This window comes from Mus musculus, chromosome 12 (assembly GCF_000001635.26).
Source record: "Mus musculus strain C57BL/6J chromosome 12, GRCm38.p6 C57BL/6J".
Classification (NCBI taxonomy): Eukaryota; Metazoa; Chordata; class Mammalia; order Rodentia; family Muridae; genus Mus; species Mus musculus.
In genome coordinates, this window is record NC_000078.6 from 34,642,273 (window position 1) to 34,663,539 (window position 21,267).

Below are 21,267 nucleotides of genomic sequence, written 5' to 3' on the forward strand. Positions count from 1 at the left end.
GCACATGTCTTCTCCACACAGAGAGCTACTGAAGCACCCTGGCTCAGGTGTGAAATCACTGTCCTAGAAAATGCAGTGTTTTTACGGTACATACAAATGAATCTGCTCTTGGAGGATCGTACTTGTTTAGTTATAGGAAACAAAGACTTTTAACACTTCCCTACTGTGACACCTCGGCATGCAAGTATCAAATTAGTGCAGTGAATTGTTCTATTTTGCCTGGTTTTAAAAACTGAGGTTTGAGTTATTGACTTTAAGTTTCATTTATTGATTTTTTTTAAAACAAAACAAAATCATTAAATAAAATTTGACCTAGGATTCTGACAAGATTTATACCAGTTTCCAGAATGTTTCTAAACATACCTCTGCTGTTTTGTATATTGATTTGTGTGAAGCCATGTGCTTAGCACTGACAACAAACAGGGAAATTGAAAATATCTAAGATTTAATTCTTTGTGCAATATTATATCCATAACCATAGTGTACAAATTTTCTGTAGCCTTTAATTAATTAACAACATTTAATGCATAGTAAAGAGCTGTTTTAAAATAAAGTTCTCCCTGATTTATTATCAATAAGTGTTTGATGTACATCTATTTTATATTCCTTAAAAAGACAATGTGATACAAAAGTGTCTCCAGTGAAAGTGGTCCTCAGTGGTAAGGGTTAAAGAAGCCCTGCCTTGGAGCATATCCATGCAAAGCAGGTATGACCTAAGGCAGCTCTGGTCAAGCGTAACTGAGCAACTTGACTCATGATGAGCAGGCACTGCGATTAATTGGCTACTCTGAAGCAGGATCTTGTATTGAAATGAATTCTAGATCTTCTATACCAAGTTGATTGTTATGACTTTTATTGCCAAAGTGCTGACTGGGTCTTTACCTTTCAAGTAGGCAGGATGTTTCGAGCTAGGGAAGGGACAGGCTGTGCATGTGATGAGATGAGATGTCCAATTCTGTGAGTCACCAGGTAAAGGACTTGTGAGTTTTGGAATGAGACTCACAATGACCCTGCAAAGCAGCAAACTGCCATCATCAAGTTTGTCCAACCTTACCTCTTGACATCAAGAGAAACAAGGGGAGCTAACCCTGTTAGGAGTAAGAACCAGACTACAGGCCGGGGACATGGGGGACTGGGGGGAAAGGGGGGACGGGTGGGGGGGAGGCACACTAGGTGCTCCAGCCTAACAAGTGACTCCTGGTTATTAGTGCTTTGAGAGATGACATTGGTTCTTTTGTTACTGGGGAAAAAAAACACTCAAAACAATATGAAATGGAGAGAAAACTATCAGCTCGTACCCTAGCCACCATGTAACATTTAGTACCCCAGCCACCATGTAACATTTAGTACCCCAGCCACCATGTAACATTTAGTACCCTAGCCACTAAGTAACATTTAGTACCCCAGCCACTAAGTAACATTTAGTACCCCAGACACTAAGTAACATTTAGTACCCCAGCCACTATGTAACATTTATGCTGTCATCATTTTAACTCCATTTGGAGAAGGCTTTGGTTATTTCTAGGTTAAAGGTGAAGCTGTGATCAGAGGAAAGAGTCGGCTATAACTTACCTAGGGACACAGCTAATAAGTAGCAGAACTTTGACTCGGCTCCCAAGGTCTGTATTCTCCCTGTTAGCACATAATTTCCAGAATATAAAATTGTTCAAAGTCAGACATTACTTAAAGTTGCATATAAAAAAAATGGACTCAATTGACATTCTTTCTCTGACAGCACATCCCACATCCCTAAGCTAAGGGTACTCAAACAGGATCAAATCATGCAGCAGAAATGACCGGCTCCCAGTTCATGCTACTCTTGGAACTTCATCTCTACCCAGGGATTTAATTCAATGACAACACATCCTTTTTCACCTCGGATGATGAAGATGTGAGGCTTAGACCAATAGTTACCAATGTCAGAAACTGCATAAGCACAGCTTTGTTATCTGCAGCAGTTCTCAACCTGTGTGTTGCAATCATCACAAAGAGAAAAAAAATCTATTTCTAATGGTCTTAACTGAGACACTGATCAGTAGTAAAATTACAGTTGTGAAGTAGCAACCAAATTAATTTTATGGTTGGGGGTCACCACAATATGAGGAACTGTATTACAAGGTCACAGCATTAGGGAGGTTGAGAACCACTGGCTTAGACCATGGGAGCAGAAGAATCCCTCTCAATGGAAAATTCTATGTAGCAACAGTTAAACTGACTGGACACAAAATCTATATTGTTTACCACACCGGTCCTATCGTTCTTGTGTTAGTAGTTATAAACTATGATAACATCAATTTCCAACAAGGCCCCATGTTGTTCAGTCTTTGCAAGTAGCCCAGAAGCCCAGAAAGCCTCTTATTATCACACATTTACCATCCATCCATGGCTACAATCTTTCTTTTTGCACCTGTCTAAGAAGATGTGTTCTTCTAAAACTTGCCAGATCCCATGATTTTTGGAGACTTCTTTGTCTCACCTCTTAGCTCTTAATATCTCATATTCCATGGTTTGTATGTGCTCTTCTACCCACTTATGCTGTCTTTGTGAAGCGTCATCTAACTTCTTCCACCTCCCCCAAGCCTCCACCCAACCCTAGCTTGTCAGTTTCTTCACAGACTCACCAATCCCTTTCCTCTCTTCTGTCTGCCACTTGTTTATTCCCGTCCTCCACTTAAGATCTGAAGACTCTCCAGAAGATGCCCCAACTGGTAAGAAGGACACATGCTCCACTATGTTCATAGCAGCCTTATTTATAATAGCCAGAAGCTGGAAAGAACCCAGATGCCCCTCAACAGAGGAATGGATACAGAAAATGTGGTACATCTACACAATGGAGTACTACTCAGCTATTAAAAAGAATGAATTTATGAAATTCCTAGCCAAATGGATGGACCTGGAGGGCATCATCCTGAGTGAGGTAACACATTCAGAAAGGAACTCACACAATATGTACTCACTGATAAGTGGATATTAGCCCAAAACCTAGGATACCCAAGATATAAGATACAATTTCCTAAACACATGAAACTCAAGAAAAATGAAGACTGAAGTGTGGACACTATGCCCCTCCTTAGAAGTGGGAACAAAACACCCTTGGAAGGAGTTACAGAGACAAAGTTTGGAGCTGAGATGAAAGGATGGACCATGTAGAGACTGCCTTATCCAGGGATCCACCCCATAATCAGCATCCAAACGCTGACACCATTGCATACACTAGCAAGATTTTATCGAAAGGACCCAGATGTAGCTGTCTCTTGTGAGACTATGCCGGGGCCTAGCAAACACAGAAGTGGATGCCCACAGTCAGCTAATGGATGGATTACAGGGCTCCCAATGGAGGAGCTAGAGAAAGTACCCAAGGAGCTAAAGGGATCTGCAACCCTATAGGTGGATCAACATTATGAACTAACCAGTACCCCGGAGCTCTTGACTCTAGCTGCATATGTATCAAAAGATGGCCTAGCCGGCCATCACTGGAAAGAGAGGCCCATTGGACACACAAACTTTATATGCCCCAGAACAGGGGAACGCCAGGGCCAAAAGGGGGGAGTGGGCGGGTAGGGGAGTGGGGGTGGGTGGGTATGGGGGACTTTTGGTATAGCATTGGAAATGTAAATGAGCTAAATACCTAATAAAAAATGGAAAAAAAAAAAAAAAAAAAAGATCTGAAGACTCACTTGGTCTCAATCTAAATTTTCTATTTTTTTTGTTCCTCTAGTGATTGGGCCTTTTCAAGCTTAAATGTGAATCTTTTCAAATGAAGATTTAGATTCCTTGAGGGTTTCTGGGTTTGGAATCAGGAATGACTGGGAGGCAGGCATGCTGTCCCACAGGCCACAGTAAGAACACCAAGGCTCCAGTTCTCTCTTTTATTTCCCTCCCAGCTCATCCTGGTTTCCTCCATTTTCCTCCATCCATCTTCCCTCCTACAACCTTATTTCTCCTCCTTCTTTGCTTTTCATTTCCTTTCCATTTTGAGAAATAATCTTAATATACAGTCCAGGCTGGCCTGTAACTCTCAATCCTCCTGCCTCAGTCTATCTAATGATGACATTACACACCAGAGGCAACAATGTCCCAGCTGTTCTATCTTCTGATTTCCCTTTTTTTCTTTCTTCTTACTGATGTTGCTTTTGTACCTACCTGTTTAGAATGTCTAATAGTAATGCAAGTAATATTATTATTTTAATCATCTATCACATGCTACTTAACTCATATTATCTTGCTTAACCTTTACAGGACAAAATTGAGGATTCAAAGGTTTTATCATTAACAAAGCACATCTAGATTACAGCAGAAACTCCTCCCAAGAAATTTAACTAGGCAGCTTAATACCTTGACCTGGGCTTCTCTCCCTCACATCTAATTAGTGATCCCAACCTCACATTTTGAAAGGAAATAAACAGACATGTAGTGGAGATAAAGAATCCATAAAGAGGGTTCATAGACTACTGCTGGTAATTTAACATAAAATATGGATTGGTAAGTAGATTACTATTATAAAACAATCTAATATAGCCACCTAGTCAAAATAAAATTGTTAAACATGAAGGTGTTTAGAAAAAATTTATAGTTTAAAAAGTATTTTCAAGCCACTTCACCACAAAAAGCCAACTGTGGAACTATGTCCACTGATGGAGTAGGCTAGCTGGTAGGACATAATGCCTTTTGTATGACACTCTAGAAGTCAGATTCTCTAGACCAGTACTTCCCAACCAGGAGGTAGAATAACTCTTTTAAAGGAGTCACCCAAGACCACTGCAAAACACAGATAGTTATACTATGATCCATAATGGTAACAAAATTACAGCTATGAAGTAACAACAAAAATAATTTTATGCTTGGAGTTCGCCACAACGTGTGTTGAAGGAGCAGCATGCATTCTGAAGGTTGAGGGCCACTGCACTAGACAGACATCAAGCGCACACCAGAGGCGGCACTTGTAGGTGCCATCTACTAGCTATATTTATACTTTCCTCGCTACCGAATCTATTAGTCTTCTTTAATTACTCCTTGGAACACGGCACTTTTGATGGGCAAATTAGAAGCAGAAAATGTCTCCATTTTGTAAATAGGAAGCAGATGGACTGACTTAGTAGTTCCTGTGAACCAGTAACACCATTTCAAACTGCAGTCTAAGTCCAAATCACTCATTTATCAGCACTGAGTCCCCAGTGAAAACCCAGAGCTGGGGAGACAGGGGGGACAGGAATGTTCCTTTTAAGAAAATGAGCTACCATATATCTACCTTTTTCTTTTCTCTTTTTCTTTTCTTCCTTCCTTCCTTTTGTGAGTAATTTATATTAAATTCTTCAAAATGAGAAACATTGTGCCAGTTTTTTTTCCTGTATAATTAAATTTCTTTTAAAACACAAAATTACTCAGAAATCTTGCCCGTTAATACAATCAGCTTCAGAGGTACACGAAATCAGAGTTTAGAAAATTACAAAAGATATTCACTTCATTTGACATTAAGAAAAAAAGAAAGAAGAAAATTATATGATATCCTTCTATGGAGTAAATAAAAGCCTGAATTAGGGGATTTAAGAAAACTGCCTTATTAAAACCTATCCTTCCTTAACAGAGATAAATAGAATTAATTATAATTAATGGTTGTAATTACTTTCATAATGTGCTTCTCTTGTCGTAAACATTCTTTAATCAATTCAAAACACAAACTTGCTTATTAGCTAGTTCATTGCTTTAATGAGCTTTTATCAGCACATGCCTGAAAGTACCTCTGGGCACTTGAGCCGATCTGGGATACATTTTTGTTTTCCTCCCATGAATTCAATACTTTTGATAATTTTCAGGCATACTTTTTTTTTCTGCAAGAAAGATACAAACCAAATGTAATAAATTATCTTTTCTGACCTTGTATAAACTGGCTGGAGCATTTAGTTCTCAAGATTTTCCTGACTTCAAAAATAAGATTCAGAAGAAATTCTGGCTAAAAGTTAAATTCAGCAGGAAGTGATTCAGCATGGCAAGTGCAATTTAAAATATCCAGCAGGATAACTGGATACCCCACGTGAAATGGTAACAATAGAAACAGAACCATTTCCACATCAACATTTGCTCGTGTTTTTGTGGGGGAAAAGTAACAGCATTTTTACTCATAATGTCATAATGTATATCTGTATAATCAATAATAAATTGATTTTTCACAAAAATGTCCTCCAACTTCTCCCAAATTTAAATGCCTATCATGATTTCTGATGATCGGTTACCAAGAGGCTGTTTTTCTAAGAGATCAAGATTGGCATTTTCTTTCAAATCAAGTTTCTTTTACATTCATACTATTAAGATACATGGTCACTGTCCTCCCTGTCCTCCGAGGCACACAGAGAAAGTAGGTTTACAGCACATGTTGGTAACAATGGGCTCCCTCAATTTCTGCAGTCCTGTGGTGCGATTATAAAAGCATGCCTGAAGCATGCTAAAGGCTGAGACTCCACTGGGTCAAGGATGAAATGCTACATCATTTGCAGCCTAACAGCTCATTCTCTTCTCCCACAGACAATTCATATTCAGTGGGGAGAGCTATGGCTCACAGGAGATTTGGAGAATGTGAGGTTCCCTCAGCACTTTCCCCAAGGTAGCTCCTTAAGAGTTGCAAAAACACTAAGTTAGCCTGAGCTGGTGGCCTGTGCTGAGTCAGCACTAGTCCTTGAACCAAGACATTCCAGAAGGGTGGGGAGCTGGCAAGGAAGGAAGGAACGGGATACGAAGACCTCAAGGGATGAAGTAGTTCATACCCTGACTGCTGGTCTCTAGCGTATAGAAGAAATAACCTGGCTTCCTGACAAAGTGTCCCTCTTGCTCTCCCTGCAATAAAAGAAACAACACATTAAAGAGTTTTGTCCAATATGGACAATTTGGGAAATCACATATTGGGAATAGCATTGCTGTATGAATTAAAGTCAAAGCCTTTTTAAAGGTAGAATTAACCATTTCAGGAGGAAAGTAGAATCCTATGTGGACTGATTTCCATGTTTCTAAAAGAGAAGAAATGAATACATTTTGGGGGGGGGCAGGAGTTCTGCTGAATAATCTAATGTAGTTATGTACCAAATATAAGAGTATGAAAGTTTAAGCTAAAATTAAATGTAAAAGTTTGAAGTTCTTCCTGATGGGAGAAGGGAATGAGCCTCCTCAAACAGAAACCAGCATGCATGAGATGTTTGAAAGACACAGATAATTCTGATCAGGGTTGTGAGTAGGTAAAAGAAATAACATTACCTGTAAACCCAGTTTGAGGAAGGGGTAAATCTGTTTTAGAAACTTTGGTATATTCTGTAAATTACACTATAATAAATTAGTGAGAAGCATGGGAACCAAGAACCAGGGAGTATGTGAAGGAGATCTTACAAACATTATGTTTACCAGGGAAAACATCATTTTATTATAGGAAACAAGCTATTTTGGAATGAGCTTTACAGGAGCCAATTCAACTGCCATATTTCTAGTGCAAAAGCCAATCTACCAATGAAAAATTCTGAGTAAAGTGGGCTGGAAAGTTGTCTCTGGTTAAAGCCCTTTCCAAACAAGCACTGGACAGGAATTTGTATCCCCAGAGTATAAATAAAATGTCAAGACTTCTTACAAGAAGGGACACACAGAGCAAGCTGACCAGCACAGCTACCTATATCATTGACCTCTAGGTTTGCTTGAGAGACCCTGCCACAATGAATAAGGTGCAAGAACAGCTGACGATGGCTTCAGAGACCCATCTAGGGCTACCATGTGTGTGTGCACCCACATACATGTGCCCACACAGATACAAACATGCACACACAGACACAAATGCATACTACCCACGAAAATGGGGGAATAAACAATGAGGAATATGAGCAAAGTTATGATCTGCCATGACTGTACAGAAGTAAGCCTTGTTAAATTAAATTACTCCTGCCCTTGAGCAGTAAACATAGCTACAGAAGATGTAAAAATGAAAAGCCAACCATTATGTATTAATTGAAACTAGTGCTATGACAGTTGAAGACAATGAAAGAGAAGGAAGAAATGAAACTTTGAAGAAAAGAGATAAAGAGCTTCAAAAGAAAGATGACTTGAATTAGACCTTGGAGGATATAAAGAATTTAGTATGTTAAAGTGTAAGTAAGGGAAATTGATTTACTTCTTCAATTTACTTTTTTCTATTATAAATGGGGAACCTTTTGGAACCTTTTTAACTAACGAGATAATTTAGGAAGTGTGGGGGAAGAGTCAAGTAAAAGTGACAAACAAGTGTTTAGTGTGTGTGCTCTATAGCATGGAAAGGGGGCGGAGCCTAAAGCACTAGCAATGAAGACAGCATGGAACTGAGGGGATGAAAGTCTTCAGAATGTGTAAATAAGGAAGACAGGGGCTGAAAAAGCCCACTCAGGATAAAGGGTGATGAGTTTTCTTCCAAATTCCAGGAAAATCATGGAAAAGTAGAAACAGGAAGAATGGGGGCTCAGAAAAATTTAACCTCCATGCTGGAATTACAATTAAGCCCAAACAAATATAAGGACTCTCTTAAAACAATCTAATAAAAATGAGAGGACTGAAAGTAATCAAGAAATTGAAAGAACTCTAGGACAAAAACACTGCCGTGTCTGGATGCTAAGGTGGTGGGAGGAGCCCTGTCCGAAAGGTCCTCATCAGAAGGAAGGAAATCAGAGACCCCTTGGTCTACCACTGGTGATGTAGAACCAGACGGAGGAAATCATAGGAGACCCTTGGTTCACCCTGGAACATCATTCTATTGCTTGTTCTACTTTCCTGTGGTTTTGAAAAGTTTCACAAGTTTTAGAAAACACAATGGACAGCTGAGGAAACGCAAGTGCTTAGAAAAAGATCAAAGTTCCCTCTCAGCCCTGGGGCAGTGCAGTTTGGGACAAAAATCATTGGTGCGGCCTTAGGTGCTCCTCACCGCCCCAAGTGAAGAAAAGTCATTGATAATAGTCACAAAATCATGATGCACAATGACACACCAACACTGTACTTTATTAGTTGCTATCATTGGGAAAATCAATTACTAATTTCCTTGACATAAATTTTATAGGTAGTATTTCCTCCAATCTTCATACTATTCTTAAAGCATGGTGCTAGATCTCAATTTCCCTGTTCTTGAGGAACAGTGAATAATGTATAATTATTGTATAAACTCAAGTTATTTCTGGCAAATGTCTAACCAGGTCTGCTGGTTCTATAGCAGGGGTTCGTTGCTACTAACTGATGAGCAGGGGGAATAGCTAGCTATACAGTGTGACACAGGAGTCAATGCTAGCTTCCTAAGCATGATTTCAGCATTTGGAAAGAAGTAATGTCTACGCCTCTCAATCCATGTATGAGTTTCAGAGTTTGAGACTGATGGGGTTGAAAACAATTGTCACTCGTTGCCCATCAAGGGACACCCTTCCCCGAAGCAGATCTAAATTCAAGGTCTTCAGTTTTACAAATATAAAGGTGATCTACTGAAAACAAATCCAGAGTGCCTTCAGGGGGAACAGGACACAGATGCCTTTGCTGGTTCACATCTTCCATGGCCACAGACAAGGGTTCCCTCTTGCTCCACTCGTAGCTAGGAAGGCAATATGCATGCTCCCACCAGTCCCTGGTCATAATGACAAATCAGACATTAAATCTATTGGGCAGCTTCATCCATCTTGCTACCCCTTCAGTTAACTTTGACCTCTAGGTATTGCTACAAACAGCTAACACAACACCCCTGTGACAGTGCAGTAACAAACAACTGAGCTCTATCTTTTAGTTCTGTTGCCTGGGCACAAGGTAATCTGACTGCAGTCACGCAGTGTATAGACTTCTCCATGAAGAATGATGCCTGGTGTGGTGTGATCTGAACCTTCCCACAGAAACTGTAAGAATGGGTAGCCCACTTTGCCTGCTGGAACTGAAGCCTCGCTTTCTCATTCTTTAAAAATCTACTTTGTATTCCTGGTGTTGGTAATAAATAAATATGTTACCTTGAAGAATAATTTAGCTCAGCCAATTTCTCTAGAACCTATGTAAGCTTTTCTATCTCTCTCAAATCTAATACTACCCAGATTTTCAAATTGTAAGAGATTAGTTTGAGATTATTTAAGGCATTTGGTCTATAGTACTTTCGTATGACAAACCAAAAGAAAAATGATGCATAACTAAGAAAGCTTGCTATATAAACGTTTTATGTTGCAAATCTTTCATAGTGATAAATATGTGATTTTCCCCTCTGTCTGATGATTTCTCTTTTTTGGTAATTGGATAATAATATATGTACAGAAGTCAAAAATGTATATGTTGAGATCTAACCTCAAAGTGATGGCTTTAGGAGAGGGTGAACTTTGAGAGATGCTGTGGCTGTAAATGCTCTCACAAGTGTAATTAGCATCCTTCTCAGAGAGCCTGATGAAGCAGATATCTCCTTCCATTAATAGCTGTGAGAGCAGAGGCATAGCTTATGGTCCATAAAGCCCAAACCAGACACTTAGTGCCCTGGTGTTTCAGTCTTGGTAGTTCCCAAGACTGAAACTACAAGGCATGTAAGATTTGTGTTGTTTTATACATTTTAAAAAACTGGACTCAGCTCTTCTCTAGGGTAATGGCAACCTGATTTGTTAAAATATTTTTTTAATTTTTAAAAAATGTATCATACATAAGTAAACGTGACTCTAAAGTCCAATATTATGTATTAGCAGAATTGGTTCCTTATGAGGAATTCTCCTAATGGTCGACTATAGGCTGAAAGGTAAGCCAAGTAAGTGTTTTCATATTAAAAAGAAAGAAAGAAAAAGAAAGAAAGGAAGAAAGAAAAATGGAAGAAAAAGGAAGGGAAGGGAAGGGAAGGGAAGGGAAGGGAAGGGAAGGGAAGGGAAGGGAAGGGAAGGGAAGGGAAGGGAAGGGAAGGGAAGGGAAGGGAAGGGAAGGGAAGGGAAGGGAAGGGAAGAAAAAAAGAAAGAAAGAAAGAAAGAAAGAAAGAAAGAAAGAAAGAAAGAAAGAAAGAAAGAAAGAAAGAAAGAAAGAAAGAAAGAAAGAAAAAAGAAAGAAAGAAAGAAAAAGAATATTCTCACAGTTCTTCTAGGCCTTCATGTCTGAAGATTCACACGTTGTAAAGAACTCTGGCCCCTTTCCTGTTCTGGGCAAAGTATAGTCCTCACAAAGTAATTTTATAAACTTTTATGATTTCAGGGATGCTTATTTCAGTTTCTCCACATTCACATCTCTCCTATGTACAGACATAGTCAATGCTTTAACTGGCCACTGTCTTGACATAAGTACCAAAAAGGAAAATAAAGTTGTGGATATCCCAGCAAAAATACTCCCACTTGTGCATGCAGAGAGGCCAAACAGTATTTACAGAGCTTGAAGATGAGAGCAAATGAGAGCAGCTAGGAGAGGAAGGTGAGGACCACGCCCTGGGTGCCTCTCAGTGAAGCTCCTCTCCAAACAGAACAGGGCCTCTGGGTGAAATTCAATTAACAGGGGGAGGTGCTCATGAGGAAATGGGGTGCTCAGATGTCTGCAAGTTAGGGCATCGGGTTCAGATGCAATAATGCTCCTTCCTGGTAAAATAGACATGCTGCTCTCTAGAGGCTCCATGGAAGAATGGCACAATGTGGGAATGGAAGCAAGGCGAGGTAAGGCTGGTCCTCAATGCTTTTTGACTTACCTTACACATTTAGTGCTATACTGAAATGTAAGTAAATACCTTTAGGAGGGATTTCTGCACTTGATGCCAGCAATAACTGTCTGGAAACAGAGTTACAGATCTTTCCTAGTTATTTTATGTGCACTTTAAAAGTTTATTGATATATGCTTATAAATTTAGCCAGTTAAAATGTTTTAATTAAGTTAACTTAATTAAATATTATATTTAAACCAGATTGTATAACTGTTACCACAATCCACATTTAAAACATTTCAAATATTTCAGTAAATTCTCTCCTGCCTAATCCCTATTCCAACCCCAGGTTCTGAAAACCACAAATCTATTTTGTACCTCTATAGATATGAGTTATATTTCATGTTTAAATACAGCAGCTTGGAAACAAAGAAATCAAAACATCACCATGAAGATGTGTTTTTCTTCAAAGTGTCTTTCTTTTTCAAAGTGATCAATATAACTAAATGAGATTCAGCTACCTCACTGAACCAAGTTTCTGGGGCTGTTTTTGCAAACCCAGTTCCTAGGGTCTGACACATTTTAACCCTGGGAAGATCCAGGGCTGATGGTATAGCTGTCGCTAGTGTCTTTCAGAAAAGTCTGCAACATTCCACAGCAAACTAAAGCTTCACTGGTTAACAAGTGGGAAGAATTCATGGTAGATGCTCTAAACTGGACCTCTAGACCACCCCTCCAAACTACAGAGAACATTGCCAAAGGGGATAGAAAGGATAAAAGAGTGAAAAGATGGAGAGATACGCCATAGGAAAGGATATCCCCTGCACATGATATGGCCATTCATGTATTCACTGTAATCCAGGCCATCTGCAGAAGACATGCACAAGACTGGGCTTGCCCACATTTCACCCACTGATGGAGTAGGAACCCAGAAGACTACTGTGCTATCTCCTTATTCAAGGAGAAGGTGTTCTTTTCTGCAGTGGTGAAGCAGCCCTTGCTCCAGTAAATAACCTCCGACCCTTGGTAAGAAACTCTAACTAAACACAGTGAGCCACACACCAAAATAATGAATTGAAGTGTTGGTGGGATCTTGTTGTGGAAAGGGGTTTCAAAGTAAGAGGGAGGATAGAAGAGTGTGGGATGAGCATGACCAAAGTAATTTATACAAAAAGAAGATGCCAGGCAACAAAAACTTTAAAAGGAGTCATGATTTTAGTATTTACCTTCATCAGGAATGATGGGGGAAAAATCCCTTTTAAAAATTAAAACTAGATTCTTCTCTTGTATAAAAGATCCCAACCTAAGTTCCCCCTCCCTCCACTTCTGCAACCTCCTCACCATCTCCCCTCTCCCCAGATTCACTCCCCCTCTGTTTCCTCCTCAGAAAAGAGAAAGCCTCTAAGAGATGACAGCCAGACAGGACAAAACAAGATACAGTAAGACAAGGCAGAAGCCCTCGTACTGAGACAATCCAGTAGGAGGAAAAGAGACCCAAGAGCAGGCAAAGGGGAGATAGATAGTCCTGCTCCCACTGTCAGGACTTCTACACCACCACCCAGCTAACAGCCATAACATATATCCAAGAGACCTGGTACAGACCCATGCATTTTTACCTGAACATTTTTGAATGTTAAACTATCCCTTTCTCTACTAATGAACCAATCTCTACTTTAAACTGGTCACAATCATTTGAGTCTGAGAGATATTACCTAGACATAGGCACCCTACTGAAAACAGAGATCTACCAGGAACCGAGATTCTTGTGGCATTAACTGCAAAGCTTACAAATTCTCTGCTGGGGTTGGACAGTGGCTCTGAAACATGTGGTTAGTCTGGGAAGTGTCACTGCACCAGAGCTGACTTCTTCCTAAAGGAGATGTACCATGTGTGAGAGTGGTGGGGCCACCCTCAGGTCACAGCCCACTGTGGCGGTCTGTGATCCATAAGATGTAAGAGTTATTTTTCCAAGGTCTAGAACCAGCATGTCTGTCTGAGAACACAGACTGGAGCAGAGATTTTTTTTTTTATCAATTTACAATTTTTTTTATCATGTGCTCCTCAAATCCCTGGGGCCATGTGAGGTCCAGTTTGTTTCCAAACATAAGGGCCAAGGCAAAACAATTTCCAGTCTCTCTCAAAGAAAAAATACGAAAGCTGCATCAGGTTCCGGGATGTGCTGAGCTCTGTGGCTGTCTCTGGTGCCTTAAGAACACTGCCGGGTAGGCAGCAGCCTCTCAAGAGGTCTGACTATAGGTAACAGATGAAAACTAGATTCTGAAATCACAGCAAGGCGGAGGTGCAGCCAATTAGAGTCTGGATTAACAGAATAAAGCAAATCAAACTAAACAAAAAAAGAAAAAATAGCAAGGATTTAATGGTTTGACTTTCTTGCCTTTTTAAAAAACTTTAAAGCATTATCAGTTTGGGAACAGTGTATCTTTGTGAATCAAAACCAATGTAATTAATTAACATAACTTGGTCCACTGATTCACCTCCAACAAACAACATGGAAAGGCCCAGGTCTGTACAGTAATGGCAGCTAACACATCTCTTCTCTTCCAAACATCATGGAGCAGTTTTATAAACATCAACTTGTATTAATTTAAACCAAATATTAAAACCAAACTTTTTTCCTAGGTGGTAAAGCTTGTCTGCATATTTTCATTATTACAAAATGGTTGCCTTTAGTCCATAAACTACAAGGGCATAGTAAGGTCACAACGGAGTGGCAAACACAGTAAATTAGAAGGAAAGTAACCAGAGCCTGTATTTAGCATGATTCTTTTCACCTGGAAGTAAATGAGTATACACAGTCCATTGATTAGTGCTGATTTGAAATGGAGTTTCTATTTAAATGATTCTTCTAAACTCTGTTTTATAGCAAAAATTTAAAGTATTTTTTTCTTTATGGTTTTTTTTTATCATCTGAAAATATACAACCCAGGCTTTGCCAAGTGCAAATGTGAAATTTAATTTGAAGCCATTCTTGATTTAGCTTGCACATATACTAACATCAGAAGACAAGAATGCAAAGTGATCTGCTATCTGGAATTGGAAGATAACACAAAAAAAGAAAAAGAAAGAAAGAAAGAAAGAGGAAGGAAGAAAAAGGAAGGAGGAGGAGGGGTAGGAGGAGGAGGAGGGGGGGAGGAGGAGGAGGAGGAGGAGGAGGAGGAGGAGGAGGAGGAGGAGGAGGAGGAGGAGGAGGAGGAGGAGGAGGCCTGTATTGTGCTTGACTCCAGAAGTCTGCCCTAAGTACCATGCAGGATGGTGGAAAGCAAATGCCTGAGTTCACAGTGCCTGCCCCTTTCCTATCAAGCACAAAAGTACAAGGTTTTCCTGAAGAAGAGAAGGGTTTCAGAACTCTCTAACCCATGTGTGTTGATCATGTAGGAAAACTGGCCAGTACTTCTGTTGTGTTGTCTCCATTATATGCAGTTGATACCCAAGATGCATCACATAATGTCTTCAATCTCCGTCAACTACCTCATAAAGAGTCCATTTGCTCTTAGAGAATAAGAAGGCTGTGAGAACAGGTTCAGGATCACTCTGAAGCAAGAATGGACGTTAATAACTATCCTCAGGGGCACAGATGAGGAAAAAGGGTCATTGACTTAACATTCTTTAATTCTTTTAGGTATAATAAGACTACGTCATGATTTACAGCTGAAAAGCACAGCTTTTGTTTTGCTTACCAATAAAAGAAGGTCTTTCATAACCTCAACTGTTGTGACACTCTGAGAGCTGAGAGATTTGAAGTTACCCTTTATATGGTTGGCTGAAATCTCTCTGCCTTGGGGGGTCTGGAACAGGGGGAAGCCTACTGTTGCTTAACTCCTAAGACATCAATGTTTCAGGGCTTACAATTGTATAAAGGCATTTTGTAGGATGACATCAAGGAAAATAACTTTTATGTGTTTATACTTCCAGAGGGTCATATATTGCTAATTAAACAGGATTCCTTCAGTTTGATTACATAAGGGGGCTTGGGTTTGTAATTCAATAGCACGTGAAGGTCAGTAGAGTTATGAAAGAAACTTTAAATTTTATGAGAAATCCGGTAACTATCAGGATATTTGCTCACAGAGCTGGAATATTTCTCAAAGCATTTTCCTGATCTGTTAAGATACAGGAAAATATTTTGCTGGCTACAGGGGTGACCAGATATTACAAGACCCTAAATCATGCAGATGGGTCTTTTTGAGAAAAGCCAATACTGAAACACAGATCCAGATCCCAGATTGTGAGGTTGAAATTTCAAAGCGACTAGACGAAGCAGGCTAAGACCTGTCTTCCAGCTTCGCCATTCAGCTACACTAATACATTCCCTGAGCAGTGTTCTGAAGTCCACCTCTCCAACCCAGCACATCAACGCATGCAGTGAGAGCCTTGACTTTGACCACCATGTTCCCATTTGAATATTTAAGGCAGGGGCGACTTACATCTTACAAAGCCAAGAATCTTTTAAAGTGAATTTCTGGGAGGTTTGAGATAGCGGCTGCTCCAACAATTGTAGTACTGCACTGCCCTCCAGAGGGGAATCCTTGGCAAATACTCACAATCCATGAACTACAGAGGGGATTGGGGACTGTGTGGCAAAAGTCTTCACTGTGATTCTTGTACTTCTTTCTCTCACATCTTAAAAAGAAACAGGTCTGTAAATCAGCGGCAGCCCCGATGCTCTGAGCACACAGCGCCTTGTCTTAGGTCTTCTGTCTTGTGTCATCTCGAAAATTTATATTTGCTGCAGCTTTCACTAAGTGATAAATATTAATTATTTCTGTCGGAAGCCTTGTTTATTCATGCATATTTTACAGAAAAAATCACACTAAACACATAGCCAGAGGCAGCCTTTGCAAGCTGAGACTCCTCACAGATGACTTGCAGGCACACAAAGGATAGCTAGAGACAGGATATTTTACTGTCTAATTATGTTGTCACCACCTAACTGAAATGTGAAGGGTGCCCAAAGCTATTGTGAGAAAAATATAACTTATCTTGAACTTCCCTCTTCTTCCATTATGGAACCCATTTCTACTCTGTCCTGCATGCCATCTCAGACAAGGGCTGGTTTCTGTGGCTTGTCAATTCCTGGTTACGCAGTATCTGTTCCAAATGAAAGAAGTTAAGTCAGAGCTGATGATTTCTCAGTTTTGTTCTTGTGGGACAAAGTCAACTTGTGAATGAAGAGCCTCTGCTTGGAAAAGTTAAACGATGACAAATATATATGTAGGGCTTCACAAATAATAATTCAATTATCACATCTATGACAGTGATACTGTCACCACCAGCTGCTTTTGGTGCCAATGAGTCACAAACAGGTTAATTCGGGATCACAGAACTGGGATGTGATAGAGCCGAGATCCAAATTTAGTTTAGCTTCAGAGTCTTATTTCTTGGCGTTTTTTTACATTAACTTAATATGCTAACAAATAGGTAAATACCCTGCCTAGCAAACTATAAATATCATTAATAATATTTTAAATGAAGTTAATATTTAGATCATGTCTCTATAGTCCATAACACACAAAATTATTAGAATCTCCATGGACCTTGGAAATGCTGCAAATTGGAATAAAATATAAAGTAATTTTGTGATAATTAGAAAATATCTAATCTCATTAGCTTTTAGGAGAAAACACCAAGACATAGAAACAACAAAAATGGTGGATCTGTAGTTAACAGCAGTCGTTGCTATTCGAGAGGACCCGGGGTTTGTTTCCCAGTTTCCATGTGGTGGCTCAGAAGCATCTGTTGTGAAGATCTAGCGCACTCTTCTGACCTCCATGGGTGCCAGGTATCACAAAGTGCATTTATACACACATAGTCAAAACACTCATACATATAAAACAAAACTAAATAAATCTTTGTGCATGCAGTCAAAAGACTCATAAAAACTACCAAAATACTAACATCCTTCTTAAGATCATGAAGATAAATTGTATAAACATATAGATTTATTCCTCAAATATCAAGGACCTCATTAGATATGAAGGAACCTACATGTCGCATATATATATATATATGTGTGTGTGTGTGTGTGTGTGTGTGTGTATATATATATATATATATATAAACCATCATCACTTTTAGTAATTGTGATGATGTATCTCTTAACAAAGGAAGGAGGAAGACAATATGCCTGGTGACTTCCAATGGAACCACAGAGGTATCATCATAAACAGTCACATAAAAGCCATGTACACAAAATACACAAAATGAATTTCAGGCTATACTGAGAAAACAATGTTCTTGCATCAAGCACTGGCTGGCCTGCTAGCCAGGTGGCTGGATTTAGAAACCAGAAGGCCCCGGGGAAGGCAGTCGTCGGTAACTACAAAGCTAATGTGGTCAATGCCCGGTGTCGTTATGGGGATTAGAGGGGGGTCACACTCCACAGCAGCACCTGCACAACTATGACATAAGCTTCTAGCTGACATAAATCATACTCTCTCTGTTTTGAAAGCAAATAATAAAATAGTTGTTCCATGTCTCTTGACCTTTACTTCTGGGAAACTTACATTTTTCCCTTTTTTGCTTTGGAAGGAAACCTCCCCAGCCCCTCCCCTCCTCCCCCCACCCCTGCCACAATGAAACATACTCAAAACACCCATTTCTGAACACATGCATAAAAAGTCATCTCCTTATCTCCAAAGTAATTCTAAACACCATTAACTTATTATGTTGCAAAGTAGCTTAACATAAGGCAGAAAGGCAGGAGGAGAACAAGACACTCAGAAAGACAGACACCAAAAGGAAAGCCAGGGGTTAATAGAGATGGAGACCTGTAGCTGCCCAGCTGAAGATGGAGAAAAACCACTGAGGCATTTCCACCGAGAGCTGCTAAAGGTTACTTAACAAGAATGCAGGGAACGTGCTGCACACTTGGTTTCTAGATTCATCTTTCCCATAGAATCCAATTATGCAAAATTGCACTTTGCCCAAGCCTGCTTCTCAAGTCAGCTTTAACTTGATATAAGATTCAATGAAATGAAAAGAGAAGACAGAAATCACCCTGAAGTCACTGAATTAAAGATATGTTTTATAATTGCAGACATTTATAAATCCAATTTGCCATAAAAGCAAAATGCAGAGTGGTAATGTGACAGGAAGGGGGAAACCCACTGAATGAGCATTATCCTGTGTCTATACTATAGCTTCTGCTCAGAGACAATAGCCAGGCCTGCTATATAGGGAGCATTTTATTTGCATTCTAAGATTCATACTCACACACATGATGGTTCTCTAGTGTCTCAGAGAAGACCAAGGGAGCTGCGCACATTATTTATAGTGAATGGCTGACTTACGAGAGAGAAAAATGATCTTTACAAAACAATTAAGGGTCAGTATATTGGGTACATGGACAGAAATACCAGCAAAATGTGTGCTGTGCACATGGACATATAAACCACCAGCAACAGACTTAGCACATAGATACATAAACCAGCAAGAACCAGGGACAATATTGTGCAAAAACCATGGGCCAAAAAGGGGCAATGCTGTGCATGTGGACACACAGTGCAACAAAGAGCAGTGTTGTGTACATTGAAACATAAGCCATCAAGACTCAATACTATGAACAGAATATATAAATAATAAAAGGGTGGTGCTGTGTATATTTAGACACAAAAGCAAGGATCAGTATTGTACACATGGACACATAAGCCACCAAGGGGCAGTGTTGTACACATGTACACATATACACACTAAAACAAAACAGCAAGGGGCAGTGCTGTATACATAGACCATAAACCACTAGAGGAGTCATCTTTTTTTGATCCACCAGCACAGAAATGCTATGCTCTAACAAATAACCCAGGAGATTCTCATTGAAAATTTTGAGACTTAGTAAAGTGCACCTGTGGCTTTTTTTTTATCCTCCTATCTCACCTAGTTCCATTTTAGAAAGAAAGAGTCAAAATGTTTGGCCTTTTAACCCTTCACTTGTCTCAAAATCACATACTTAGGGTCCTATTTGAAAAATAAATAGAGAAGGCTGTGAATTACTAACTTAAAAATGTTTTCAGTGAATCAGCTTTGAGTAGATTAGTGGTTTTCAGCCTGTGGGTTGCAAACCAATGGGGGTAAAACAACTTTTTTCACAGGATCCTCATAACAGATATCCTACATATTAAATAGCTACATTATGGTTCATAAGTAGCAAAATTATAGCTATGAAGTAACAATAAAAATAATTCTATGGTTGGGGGTCACAACATGAGGAACTATATAAAAGGGTCACAGCATTGGAACGGTTGAGAACGGCTGCTTTAGATCCACGATTATTTGAGCAGAATAAGAGTAAGCACAATTCACATGGAAGCTGTTGGACTTCCTTTTCCATTACATTTCGTGTCAATGTCTACCGAAGGACGCTTAAAGACAGACCATCCCTATACAGTCTTATAAAGTGACCCCTGGCTAAGCATCCTCAAAAAGTCCTGTTCAGATTGTCATAGTGTCAGGGCATCTTACTCAGTATTTTATGGCTTAGCAACCGAGCAAAAAGTGTGACCGGCGACTGCTCATTTTCCTTTCCTTTCTGGGAAGAGAGGGGAAACCATCTTCATTTGGAAACTTTTTAATATGTGTTTAAAATACTCACAGCTGTGTATTCTGGCAATTGTCGGGTGGAGCAAAGACTTTGTAGTGCTGTTAACTGGGACTGGCCTGGGGGGCGGGGGGCATTGCACTAACATGGTGAATTACTCTGTTTAGTTTGCTCTATAAAGAAGCAGTATAAAACATTTAGTCAGTATGATACAGAGAGCAAATATGAGCTATAGGTTTTGTTTGTTTTTGGTTTTGTTTTTAACCCTCCTGCCTATGGTAAGATGTTAAAAAGAAAATTAACTTTCCTAAGAGGGATCCTATTATGATTTGTCACAGACTCTCACATGAATTCCCCCTATGTTAGTCTAGTATGTTATCACAACAAAGTAGCCAAGACAAATTATAAAAAGCTAGCAGTTCTGAAGTAAAGAGAGATCAGCCCTAGTTCTTGGGCCTACATGGTATGCACTCACTGATAACTGGATATTAGCCCAGATGTTCAGAATACCCAAGATACAATTCACAGACCACATGAAGCTCAAGAAAAAGGAAGACCAAAGTGTGGATGCTTCAGTCCTTCTTAGAAAAGCCTATGAGAGGAGATATAAAGACAGAGTTCGGAGCAGAGACTGAAGGAAAGGCCATCCAGTGACTGTCCTGCCTGGTGATCCATCCCATATACAGTTACCAAACCCAGACACTATTGTGGATGCCAACAAGTGCTTGCTGACAGTAGCCTGATATAGCTGTCTCCTGAGAGGCTCTGCCAGTGCCTGACAAATACAGAAGTGGAAGTTCACAGCCATCCATTAGACTGAGCACAGGGTCCCCAGTGGAGGAGCTAGAGGAAGAACTCAAGGAACTGAAGGAGTTTGCAGCCCCATAGCAGGAACAACAATATGAACCAACCAGTACCCCCAGACCTCCCAGGGACTAAACCATCAACCAAAGAGTACACATGGAGTGACTCAAGGCTTCAGCCATATATGTATCAGAGGATGGCCTTGTCTGGAATCAATGGGAGGAGAGGTCCTTGGCCTTGTGAAGGCTCGATGCCACAGTGTAGGGGAATGTCAGGACAGGGAAGTGGAAATGGGTGGTTT

General features: G+C 39.8%; 1 protein-coding gene across 16 annotated transcripts in view; it reads right to left on the reverse strand.

Moving 5' to 3' along the window:
* Hdac9 (histone deacetylase 9) overlaps nucleotides 1-21,267 on the reverse strand; it is an 869,516-nt gene that overhangs the window by 594,693 nt on the left and 253,556 nt on the right. For 5 of the 16 annotated variants that reach the window (XM_017315248.1, XM_011243912.1, XM_006515262.2 and 2 more), the window contains exon 1: nucleotides 1,573-1,591. The exons of 9 other annotated variants lie outside the window; for them this stretch is intronic. The gene's annotated coding sequence lies outside the window, so the exon portion shown is untranslated. Of the gene's footprint in view, nucleotides 1-882; nucleotides 942-1,572; nucleotides 2,740-21,267 lie in introns of those variants that run through there. 2 more of the 16 variants (XM_011243911.2, XM_011243922.3) reach the window with 2 other exon arrangements.